This window comes from Piliocolobus tephrosceles, chromosome 4 (assembly GCF_002776525.5).
Source record: "Piliocolobus tephrosceles isolate RC106 chromosome 4, ASM277652v3, whole genome shotgun sequence".
Classification (NCBI taxonomy): Eukaryota; Metazoa; Chordata; class Mammalia; order Primates; family Cercopithecidae; genus Piliocolobus; species Piliocolobus tephrosceles.
Genome location: NC_045437.1, coordinates 12,652,888 through 12,666,315, shown reverse-complemented (window position 1 = coordinate 12,666,315; position 13,428 = coordinate 12,652,888).

Below are 13,428 nucleotides of genomic sequence, written 5' to 3'. Positions count from 1 at the left end.
ATTTAACTGCACAGTTTAGAAAACCATCTTTTTATCAATTGAACATTAAAATAATTAATTTACCTTCCTTGGAGAAAGTTTATTTCTAGACTGGAGTGTAACTGGTAAAACATCAAAATACTATAGCTTTCTCTTTTCCTAAAAGACCATCATAACAAGTAAATGAGATACAGTTAGTGATGTCTCATGCCTGACTAAAGGCTACATAGCAAAATCTGCACTATGGGAAATCTAATCTCTGTTGAACTATGGCTTTTTATTATCTTAGACTTGTGTTTTTTAATCTTCATCTTTTATCCTCACATTGAGCTATTAACAATTCTAATCACAATTGCCTATTTCACTGTAGCACTAGAAGATGAATTGCTAAGTGTCTGCCCAGAGCTTAAGAGGGGAAGAAGTTAATAAAAAGAAAAGAGTTGCCAAAAATGTTGCAGTCAGTTTTTTAAATATTAGAATATCTAGTAAACTCTTCAACATACTTTCATCTGTCAAAATCTTGCTCATCCACTAAGGTTAGCTTAAGTTTTTTCCCTCTTTTGTCAAGTTTTTCCTCATCTTCAGTCAGAATAAATCCGTATTTTCTTCTCACTGTTCCCCAAATCTTTGTTTCTACCTCAGTCACAAAACTGTTCATCATCCTTTTCTACCACAGTTGTATGTTGTCTGCATACAAACATGTTCTTTCTATTTAAACAACAGGAAAATTTTAAAGTTTTCCTATTGAACAAAGAAGAAATTCCAACACATTCTAGGTCAAATTTAGGAGCATTTATTAAATTTTATTTGGTTGTTTTATGAATCCCACAAACCAATTAAATAAAGGTGTCTCTGGTTATAAAATTCTCAAAGATGTATCTCTCACTCAATTGTAAAACAAAGAACAAACCAGAGGAGTAAGTTCGGTTGAGGAAACAATCTGTCAGAAATATCTGTCAGAAATGAACAAACAAAAACAAAGGTGAAATAAGAGTAATGTTCATTGGTGATTGAAGTGACAAAGATGGCCTCTTGTAAATGTTACCTGGGAATGAGAACACTGTACTAAATCCACCCTTTATTTTATTAGTTATCCTACATGGATTGATGTTAGCAAAAGTAATAAGTAGAAAAAATTAGATATGTAAAATATCAAAATAAGTACATATGAAAGATCCTTCAAGTCAAATTCAGGACCACACATGGTATCTCATGTCTGTATCTCAGCACTTTGGGAGGCTAAGACAGGAGGATCTCTTGAGGCCAGGAGTTGGAGACCAGCCTGGGCAAAGTAGCGAGAATCGTTTCTAAACAAACAAACAAAACAACAACAACCAAAAAAAAAAAAAAAAAAAAAACAGAAACAAAACAAAAAGTATACAAATTAGCTGGACTTGATGACATATGCCTTCAGTCTTAGCTCCTCTGGGGGCTGAGATAGGAGGATCACTTGAGTCCAGGAATTTGAGGTTGCAGGCTGCAGTGAGCTATGACTATGACACTGCACTGCAACCTGGGTGACAGAGCAAGACTCTGTCTCTGAAAGAAAAAACCTATATGCAGGATGTATTCTACTTCCTTATGATAAAGATTCTGAGAGAGATAGTTTTTATCTTTCCTAATTTTAACTTTGCTGACCCACTAAATCTTCATGTTAGACTGTAGACATTCTCTTTTTCCCAAAATAAGTGTTTTCTAAATACATACAAGTATTGTACCCTTTCCAAGGATCTTTCTTGATACATTATTGATATACTAAGAGATTAGTGAATGTTATATAGTGACTAGGGATACTAATTTTATTAAAGTACAGGTTTCCTTTATTATTCCTTCAGAACAAGAAGAGTATAAATGAATAAATCAATAGTTTTGTAAAGTACACCTTTTAAATATACATATTTAGGCGTCAGCTATTTCAATGACAAATTTGTTTGTTCAACATCAATATTCTAACATTGCAAGTCAAATTAAATTAATACTTTTATTCTGCATAAGAATAAAATAAATCCAAAGCTAGTAAGACACAGGCATTACATTAAACACTCATGATACTCTTACAGAAAATTAGGAATATTAAAGATGAATTAAAGGGCAATATTTAGAAGGAAGACATGACATTAATATTTAAATACTTTAATATATTTAATAAAATTATTAGCACAGAATCTTCTCCTTTACTATGATGCATTAATCTTGTCAAATTTGCTTGAATTGATAAGCTAAGTTGATATGATCGACTCTATGTGTACGTGTGCATCACTTTATGTTTTTAGAGGAATTTTAGATTCACAGCAAAATTGATAGGAAAGTTGAGAGATTTTCTGTAGATCTCCAGGTTCCACACCTGGAGAGGCTCCCTCATTAGTAACATCCCCCACCTGAGTGGTAAATTCGTTACAATTAATGAACCTACACTGACACTTAATAATAACTCCAAGTCTGTAGTTTATATTAAGGTTTACCCTTGGTGTATACATTCTATTGGTTTGGACAAATGTGTAATAATATGCATTCATCACTATAGAATCATACACAGTATATTCATTGCCCTAAAAATCCTCTGTATTATGGCTGTTCATTCTTTCCCCTACCCCCATTCCAGAACAACCACTGAAATTTTTACTGTCTCCATTTTTTTGGAGATTGTTGTGTATTTGGAATCTTACAATATGTAGTATTTTCAGGTTGGCTTATTTCACCAAGTAATATGCATTTAGATACTTCCATGTATTTTTATGGCTTGATAGCTCATGGGTTTTTCAGTGCTGAATGATAGACTGTGTTTGCTCCATCGTGTTATGTTTACTCCTTTGTCAAAGATCAGTTGACTATATATATGTATGTGGGTCTATTCATGGGCTCTCTGTTCTGGGCCATTGACCTATTTGTCTATTCTTTCACCAATACCACATTGTCTTGCTTACTGTAGCTTTATAGTAAGTCTTAAAGTTGGGTATTGTCAGTTCTTCTTCTTCAATATGTTGTTTATTCCTGGTCTTTTGCCTGCCTAGATAAACCTTGGAATCAGTTTCTCAATATGCACAAAATAACTTGCTGATATTTTGACTGGGATTGTATCAAGTCTATAGATTAAGTGTGGAAGAACTGACATCTTAAAAATACTGAGTCTTCTTATCCATAAACAAGGAGTATCTCTATTTAGTTCTTTGATTTCATGAGACACTTTTGTTGTTTTACTCATATAGATCTTGTACAGATTTTGTAAAATATATCCTGAATTATTTTATTTTTAGGGTGGTAATGTAAATTATCTGTTTTTAATTTAAAATTATATTTTTTATTGAATATACAGGAATTGTGACTGACTCATTTATGAACTTTATATCCTATAATTTTGCTATAATCATTTATTTCAAAAAATTTTTGGTGCTTATTACAGATTTTCTGCACAGATGGTCATGTCATCTCTTAACAAAGCCAGCTTGATTTCTTCCTTCCCAATCTGTGTACCTTTTATTTATTTTTCTTTTTACATTGCATTAGCTAGTGCTTTCAGTATGATGTTAAAAAGGTGTGGTGGGAGGGGACATACTTGCCTTGTTTACTAATACTAATCTTACTGGGAAAGCTTTGATTTTCTCAAGGTTAAGTACGATGTTAGGTAAAGGGGTTTTGTGTGAATATTCTTTATCAACTGGATGAAATTTTCCTGTATTACTAGCTTACTGAGAGTTTTTATCATGTACGAGTGTTGTATTTTGTCAAATGCTTTTTCTGCATCTGTTGATACGATGTTGTGATTTTTATTTTTTTAGCCTGTTGAAATGATGATTACATTAGTTGATTTTAAAATATTAAACCAACCTTGTCTGTCAACAATAAATCCCACTTTATGATGTTGTATAATTCTACAAATTGTATATTAAATATGTTAATATTTTGTTAAAGATTTTTGCATCTATGTTCATGGGGTACTGTTCTTTTCTTGTAATGTTATTTTTGGTTGTGGTGAAAGGGTAATGCTTTCTCACAGAATAAGTTAGGAAGTATTGTCAATGTGACTATACTCCAAAAACGCTGTAGTTAACTGGTACAATTTTTTCTTAAAATTTTTGCTAGAATTCTCCAATAAACCCATTTGGGGTTGATGCTTTCTGTTTTGTAAGGTGATTAACTATTGATTCATTTTTCTTAATAGAAATAGTCCTATTCAGATGACATGCTTCTTGTGTAAGTTTTTGCAATTTGTCTTTTTCAAAAAATTTGTACATTTTATCTAGGTTATCAACTTTGGGCCATACAGTTGTTCATAATGTTTTATTATTACTCTCTTAATGTCCATGACACCTGTATGATGTATCTATCCTCTTTTATTTCTAATATTAGAAAGTCATGTCATCTCTCTGTTTCCTTAGATAGCTGAGTCAGAAAATTATCAATTTTGTTGATCTTTTAAAAGAAACAGTGTTTGGTTTCATTAGTTTTTTTAATTAATTTTCTGTTGTACTTTTAATAATTTCTTCTCTGATTCATATTCTTTCATTTTTTTCTGATTACTTTGGCTTTAATTTGTTCTTACTATTTTAAAAATTTCACTAAGAAACCAAGATTGATTTTATCGCTTTCATATTTTCTAATATAGGAATTCAGTGCTATGGATTTCCTCCTAAGCATTGTTTTTGCTGCATCTCAATCACATAACTATTGCTAAGTTGTGTCTTCATTTTTGTTTAGTTCAAAATATTTTCAAATTTGTCTTGAGAATTATTCATTGACCCATGTGTTATTTAACCTCCACGTATTTTGGAATTAATCACAGACAGTCATTTAGGTTGATTTCATATTTTTACTGTTATGAACAGTGCTTCAATAACAAGAGTGTGTGGATATCTCTTTGACAAACAGAGGTCATTTCCCTTTAATATACACCCAGTAGTGGGATTATTGCATTATGTAGTTCTATTTTTAATTTTCTGAGCAGATTCCATATTGTTGTCTGTAATGGAGACAGTTTCCATACTGTTATCTGTAATTTACATTTCTACAAACAGTGGTGAAGCATATTGATCTTGCTGCCTTAATGTAAACTGTATTTTTTGTAAATCATAGAAAAAGTTACTTTGATCTAGATATATATATATATTTATGCATATTAACCTCATTGTCAATGTCATTCTTATTCAATTTAAATATTTGTTTTTCAGTTGAATGGCTTATTTCATACATCAATAGTCATAAAAGCAAGTAATAGAAAATAAGCCTTTAGAGAAAGGTGCTTTATGTGACTATAAATGAACATGAATAAAGAAAAAGCAAACTTTGATTATCAGAAGTGCAATGGATTTGAATTATTGAGAATTAAAGGCAAAAAAAAAAAGAACAAATGGAATAAAAGCATATTTACAATAGTTTGCTTTTTTCCATTATGTTATATTACACCAAAGGGATATTTTATGAACATTTAAAATCAAATTAATTTCAATGAATTTCATGTTTGACTTTTGTATTTTGTAAAATTTATTATGTTTTTAATTGACACAATTGTACATATTAATGAGATGTAGTGTGATATTTCAATACATTTATCGATTGTGTAATGATTAAATCAGGATAGTGAGCATATCTACCACCTCTACAACTTGTCATTTCTTTGTAGTAAGAACATTCAAAATTCTTTCTTCTAGCTATTTTGAGGTATACAATATATTATTGTGAACTATAGTCCACTGTACAATAGAATACCAAAGCTTATTTCTTTTTTCTAACCCTAACTTTGTACGTATTGAGCAACTGCTCCCCACAACCCATCCCCCATTCTCCCTAGCCTCTGGAAACCACTACTCTGTTCTCTAGTTTCTATGAGATCAACTTTTGTAGACTCCACGTATGAGTGAGATTATGCAGAATTTGTCCTTCTGTGCTTGTTTATTTCACTTAACAAAATATCGTCTAGGTTCATCTGTATGGTCACACATGAGAGGTTTCCATTTTTATGGCTGAATAGTATTCTGTTATTTATACATGCCACATTGTTTGTATCCATTCATTTACTGATGGACACTTAGGTTGATTCTATATCCTGGCCATTGTGAATTGTGCTGCAATAAACATGGGACAGCAGATACCTGTTTGACATGCTGATTTCAATTCCTTTGGATATATACCCAGTAGTGGGATTGCTAGTTTTATTTTTTACTTCTTGAGGAACCTCCATACTGTTGTCCAGAATGGCTGTACTAATTTACATTCCCACTAACGGTTGATAAGAGTGTGTTTTTCTCCACATCCCAACCAGTGTTTATTATATTTTATCCGTTTTGTAATAGCCATAGAAACTGGGATAGTGGGAAGTGATTCTCATTGTGGTTTTGATTTGCATTTGCTTGATGATTAGTAAAGTTGAACATTTTTTTCATATAGCTGGTGGCCATTTGTTGTTTTTTGGGGAAATGTATATTGAGATTTTTACCCATTTTCAAATTGAGGAATTTTGATTTTAATTTTTTTAGTTTTTGTTATTGAGTTGAGTTCCTTATATATTTTATAAATTTACTCCTTATCAGATGCACAGTTGATGGATCTTTCCTTGCATTCTGATCTTTTCATTGTGTTGATCGTTCCCTTTGCAGTGTAGAAGCTTTTGAGTCCAATTTAATCCCATCTGTCTATTTTTGATTTTGTTGTCTGTGTTATTAAGGTTTTATCGAAATTCCTTGCACAGATCAATGTCATGAAGCCTTTCCCCTATTTTCTTCTAATAGTCTTGTGTCTTACAATTATTTCATTCATTTTGTGTTATTTTTGTGAGTGCTCAGAGATAGGTGTCTATTTTAATTCTTCTGGATATGGATATCCAATTTTCTCAGCACCGTTTATTTAAGGGACTGGTTTTTCTTCAATGTATGTTCTTGTTGGCTTTGTCAAAAATAAGTCGGTTGTAAATGCATAGATTTTGCATTTACAGGATGGAGGGCATGTCTATTCTGTTCCATTGTTCTATGTGTCTGTTTTTATGCCAGTCCCATGTGTTTTAGTAACTATTGCTTTCTAGTGTATTTTTAAGTCAGGTAGTGTGATGTCTACAGCTTTGTTTATTTTGCTCAATATTGCCTTAGCTAGTTGGAGTCTTTTGTTTGTCCATACAAATTTTAGGATTCTTTTTTCGTTTTCTATTAAAAATATATCGGTATTTTTTAGGGATTGTATTAATCTGTACATCACTTTGGTAATATGAACATTTTAACAGTATTAATTATTTCAATGTAAAAACATGAAATGTCTATTTACTTGTGTCTTCTTTAATTTCTTCATCACTATTTTATAGCTTTCATTGTTTCACCTTATTGGTTAAATTGACACCTATATATTTTATTATTTTGGCAACAATTACAAATGGGATTTTTAAAATTTTTTTAGATCATCGTCTTTTGGTGTATAGAAATGCTGCTAATTTCTGTATATTGATTTTGGATCCTGCAACTTTATTAAAATTGTTTATTAGTCCTAACAAGTTTTAGGTGGAATCTGTAGGATTGAATACATACAAGATTATGTCATCCACAAAAAAGAGCAATTTGACTTCTTCCCTTCCAATTTGAATGAAATTTATTTCTTTTTCTTACCGAATTTATCTGGCAAGGAGTTTCAGTACTATGTTGAATAAAATTGGTGAAATGGGGCATCCTTGTTTTGTTCCCAAGTTTTAGAGTAAAAGCTTTCAACTTTTTTTCCATTCAGTATGATGCTAGTTAATGATTTGTCATGTATTGACTGTATTGCGTTGAGGTCTGTTTCTTCTATGTCGAAATTGTTTAGGGTTTTATTATGAAGAGATTTTCAATTGTATTCTTTTTCTGCATTTATAAGATGACTGTATGATTATTGTCCTCCATTCTGTTAATGTGATGTATCATGTTTATTGATTTGCATATGTTGAACCATCCTAGCATACTTGAGATGAATACCACTTTATTATGGTGAATGATACTTTTGATGTGTTATTGAATTCAGTTTACTCATATTTTGTTGAGGATTTTTACATCCATGTTCACAGGGATTTTGGTCTATAGTTTTATTTGTATGTGTGTGTATCTTTGGTTTTGGTATCAGGGTAATGCTGACTTCATAGGATAAGTTTGAAAGAGTTCTATTTCATTTATTTGAAATAGTTTGAGAAGAATTACTGTTAGTTCTTCATTAAATGTATAGTACAACTCAGCAATAAATCCATCAGGTCCTGGGCTTTTCTTTGATAGGAGTCTTCTCATAGCTGATTCAACAGCATTACTCCTTATTGGTCCCAAGTTTTCTATTTCTTTATTATTAAGTTTTGGTAGTTTGTGTCTAGGAATTTATCCATTTCTTCTAAGCTTTCTAATTTTTTGGCATATATTTCTTCATAATAGTCTTTAGAGATCCTTTATACTTCCTTAGTACCAGTTGTAATGTTTCGTTTTCCATCTCTGACCGTATTTCAGTCGTATCTCTTTTTTTCTTAGTCTAGTAAATATTTGTTGATTTTGTTTATCTTTTCAAAAAACTAGTTCTTCATTTTATTGATCTTTTGTATTTTTTAACGTCCGTTGCACTGATATATGCTCTGACCTTTATTGTTTATTTCCTTATACTTCTTCTGGAATTATTTTTCTAGTTCCTAGAAGTGCAATGACATGTTGTTTATTTGAGATCTTTGGTACTAGTTACATTTCTGGGGTAAGTAATAATTGCTATAAGTGTTCCTCTTGGGATGCCTTTGCTGTATCTCTAGTTTTGGGCATATTGTTTTTCCACTTTCATTTGTTTCGATGATTTTTTTAAATTTTTAACATTTCTTCATTCGTCCTTCAGTTGCTCAGGATCATGTTGTTTAATATCTATGGGGTTGTACAGTTTCTAACATTGATTACCTTGTTTTATTTTATTGTGTTTAGAAAATATACTTAATATAATTTAAATTTTAAAAAATTGTTAAGGCTTTTTCATTGCCTGAAGTATAATGTATCCTGGAGAATGTGCTAGGTATTATTGGGAATGATATATATTCTTTGACTGCTGGATGGGAACTCTGATGTTTCTTGATTTTATGTATGGATGATCATTTTATTGCTGAAGGTGGGGTGATTGAAATCTCTATTATTGTGTTGTAGTCTGTCTCTTTAGTTCTATTAATGTTTGCTTCATAAATTTATGTGTTCCTATTTTGGTGCATATGTATTTATAGTTGTTAAAACCCCTTGGCATATTGACCCACTTAATTATTAGATAATAGCCATCTTTGTATCTTTTTATGGCTTTTGGCTTAAGGTATCTGACATAAGTATAGCAACTCCTCCTCTTTTTTGGTTTACATTCCTATGGAATATCTTTTGTCCATCATTTTACTTTCAATCTATACATGTATTTACATGTTAAGTTTGTCTGTTTCAGGTAGCATATAGTTAGTTCTTGTTTTTCAATCCATTTAGCCATTCTATAACTTGTAATTGGAGAACTTAATCCATTTATATTGAAAGTAATTCTTCAAAAATAAGGACTTACTTCTGCCCCTTTGTTACTTGTTTTCTAGTTGTTTTGTAAATTCCTTTACTTTTCCTTGAAGGGGTTGTTTATGAATTTTAAAAATCAAATTAATTTTATTGAATTCAATTTTTAAACTATTTTAAATAGTGTTTATTTTGTATACCTAGAATGCAACAACTTAACATTTTTCATTTTTTACTTTCGTTAACACTGTCTTTGACATAATACCAAAAATGACATTCATTCTAAGGTAAATTTTATGAAATGGTGCGGATATGTGCTTATTCATTTATACTCATACTTAACTTTATATTTCAACTGCTATTATAAAATTTCATGTTGAGTTAATTTTCAGTATTGCAACTCTGATAAAGCAAATTGCTTCTCATAAAGATCTAACCCATGACTTTTTTCTTACTAGAACAGTGCTTTCTATATTCACCCAATTTATATTTATTTGGTTATTTATAATTTGTTCATTCATTTATCACCCACATTATGAAATGCTTACTATATGCCAGTCAGTGAAGAATGACAAGGCTTCCTCTCAAATGGAGATGCTTCCTGTTGAGCATGAAAGTCTGTAACTATAAAAAAGAAAAAAATAGATATGCATTATTACTTTGTAGAGAATGAAAACAAGACAATGGACTAGAGCATGGTGGGGTGTCTACTTCAGAATAGAAGATCAGGCAAGCACCTCTGAAGAAGCGATTTGAATACTAGTGGTATCAGCTCATGAGGAGATCAGGAAGAACTGCCTCACAGGCAGAGGAAAGAGATAAGGCAAGATTAAGCTTATACCATTAGGATATATTCTTAAAAAACTCATCTGCTTCAATACCTGCGAGCCAGGAGAGAATAAGAAATGGTAACATTAGAGAAGTAGCTGGGACCATTTGAAGCAGAAATTGGCATGCTAGAATACAAATTTAGATATTAAGTCCAATGAAAAAATACAGTACATCTTTACTCAAATGAAACCATTGCTTGATTGGATCAAAACGAAGAGTAACTGAATGTGATTTTTGTTATAATACTGCAATGGGTGTTTATTAGATACTTTAGTTAGGCATTAGAAATGATAATTTATGTATATGTAGCATTTTATATCCCATGAATATTTTCCCACATATTGACTTCCATGATCTTCACAACAGCCCTATATAGTCTGTTGAGAGATAATGTAACATTATTTGACAGTGAAGACCTTAGGGCCCAACTAGTTGAAGTTCTGCTACTTAATAGCTGTGTGACTGTGAACAAATTAATTCCTCTGTGCTTCCTAGTTTTCATCCATATAGAATTCTTGTGTTTTTTTTTTGTTTGTTTTTTTGGTTTGTTTGTTGTTATTATTTGATTATTCTTTGAGTTAATTTTCAAAAATTCTTAGAAATATGCTTGGTACTTTCTAATAGTATTAGTTAATATTATATTGTGGGGCAGTGGTTTTGCCAAAATTGTGGTTTTGCCCATCTATTACTGGAGGAAACTGCTATTTTGACCTCTCTTAGTTTTGGTTTCTTTCATTCTTTATGAAATGGGATAAATACCTTCACATGACATTTTGAGAGTTTACTAATGTCCTTTAAATATGTTCATGTTAAATGATTTTCATCACTTCCTTTCTAATATTTAAATGGCGAAACTATATTCAAAGAGGTTTAATGAAGTCTCACACTTTGTCTCACAAATGAATAAGAATTAAATTCAGCACATCGAATTAGACACTGATGATTTTCTTACCTGATGGAGATTACTGATAATGTCAGTTATTTTCAGTAGTGCATAGAATAGTACAGAATGCATGGAATGGAATATAACTTTCAAAAAATGACCAATCTAAACAAATTTGGGTACACTAGATTTGATTTCATGCTAACTTTTGTTGTTATTTAAATTTTTTCATTTCTAAGCTGTTTTAGAGGGTGCAAGAGGAGAATATATTTTGAAAAATCTCCTGATTGCTGTTGTCTACCTTTATTAGAGGCACAAGGATATAATTATCAACAAGGCTCTAGGGTATTTAGACATAAGACTGCCTCAAACCATTAATATATCCTTAATGCATGATTACAGGTTGGTTTCTTTCACATTTAACTTTAGCTGTATTTTTGAGTGACATTTAATTTTGCTTTAAATTAAATACACAGTTGATTTTTAATAAATGCAATCAAGTTTTTTTCTAAGTTAATTATGTTATTTATTTATGGCAAGAACACTTAAAGAAAATAAAGAATCCATGGGCCAGGTAATTATGGGGCATTCATTTTAGGATGCTACAAAGAGCAAGCCTCTGGGAGTACGTGAACACATACTCCTATTTGTTCTATAACAGGTCTTCAGAAAGTCATTAGTACTTTGTAATTTGTTTCCTTATATTCTCACTGTGTTGACCTTTGCCTGTTTTCTTTCTGATCTCTTAACCAACTTCTTTCTTCTTCTCTCTTAACCAACTACTTTCCTGCCTACTAGGCAATGACAGTCACCAGAAGCAATTAGTAGGGTGAAGGGCTGGAAGAAACACTCATCTTTTGCTCTAGTTCAGGATGCATTTCTAAATAGCTTTAGCTCATCTGTGGTTCCTATTTACACCAAAAGCCTTCAATCCAAGGCTGGGGGGTAGCTCCACCTCCTCCCTAACACTGGTAACAGCTTCACCATCTCCTTTTTTTTTTTTTTTTTTTTTTTTTGAGACTGAGTCTTGCTTGGTCACCCAGACTGGAGTGCAGTGGCACGATCTTGGCTCACTGCAACCTCCACCTCCCAAATTCAAGCAATTATCCTGCCTCAGCCTCCTGGGTAGCTGGGAATGCAGGTGTGCACCACCATACCTGGCTAATTTTTTATATTTTTGGTATAGACAGGATTTCACCATGTTGGCCAGGCTTGTCTTGAACTCATGACCTCAAGTGATCTGCCCACATTGGCCTTCCGAAGTGCTGGGATTACAGACCTGAGCACCTGGCCACCATTTTCTTTTAAACCTCAACCATTTCATCCTTTTTACTCTTTGGTAACTATTCCATTCCATTGAAATATTCATTTTAGGTTCTAATTTTTTTGTGACTGGACTCTGCCTGATATGTTGACTTACTACTTAACATCCGTAGAGTTAACATTATATAACATCTTTGTATTTTACATGGGACAAATTAAAAGCAATGGGGGTTTAAAATTTTTATATCTGAGATTTTTTTTTTTTCTTTTTTGAGACAGAGTTTGCTCTTGCTGCCCAGGCTGGAGTGCGATGAGGCAATCCTGGCTCACTGCAACCTCCACTTCCCAGGTTCAGGCCATTCTCATGCCTCAGCCTCCCGAGTAGCTAGGATTATAGGCATGCTCCACCACACCCAGCTAATTTTGTATTTTTAGTAGAGATGAGGTTTCATCATATTGGCCAGGCTAGGATCGAACACTTGACCTCAGGTGATCCACCCGTCCTGGTCTTCCAAAGTGTTGGGATTACAGGTGTGAGTCACTGCATCCAGCCAACTCACATTTTTAATAACCAAGCTCAAACAAGCATAAAAACATATGGGCTTTTATAAATAGCTAAGAATAGCTGAAATTAGTTTTTTAGGTTTTTTTTTTGTTTGTTTTTTTAGTTGTTTTGCAAAAATCTAAGTCCACTTACTTGAATTTTCGTTGTTTTTGAAATTAAGATTATTATTTTAACTAGCTTATTTGTGGTGCTTTATCTGATATTCTTTAACAGACCAGGCTTGTTGAACTCAGTGTCTTCAGGAGAGTAAAACTATGTATACTGAATATGAGGGCACAAGATTACCTTCTAGTAAACCTATGCAGTTTAAATCATTTTTCTGTCTGTCAGGCAACCTCATGGATCAATGAATCCCAGACCTGTTTATTTCAGGGCTAGGCAATTGATTATCATAAGAGGGACCCCTATGTATACCTTCAGGAGAGGCTCACCTTCATTCACTTATTTTGATCAATAAAGTAAAA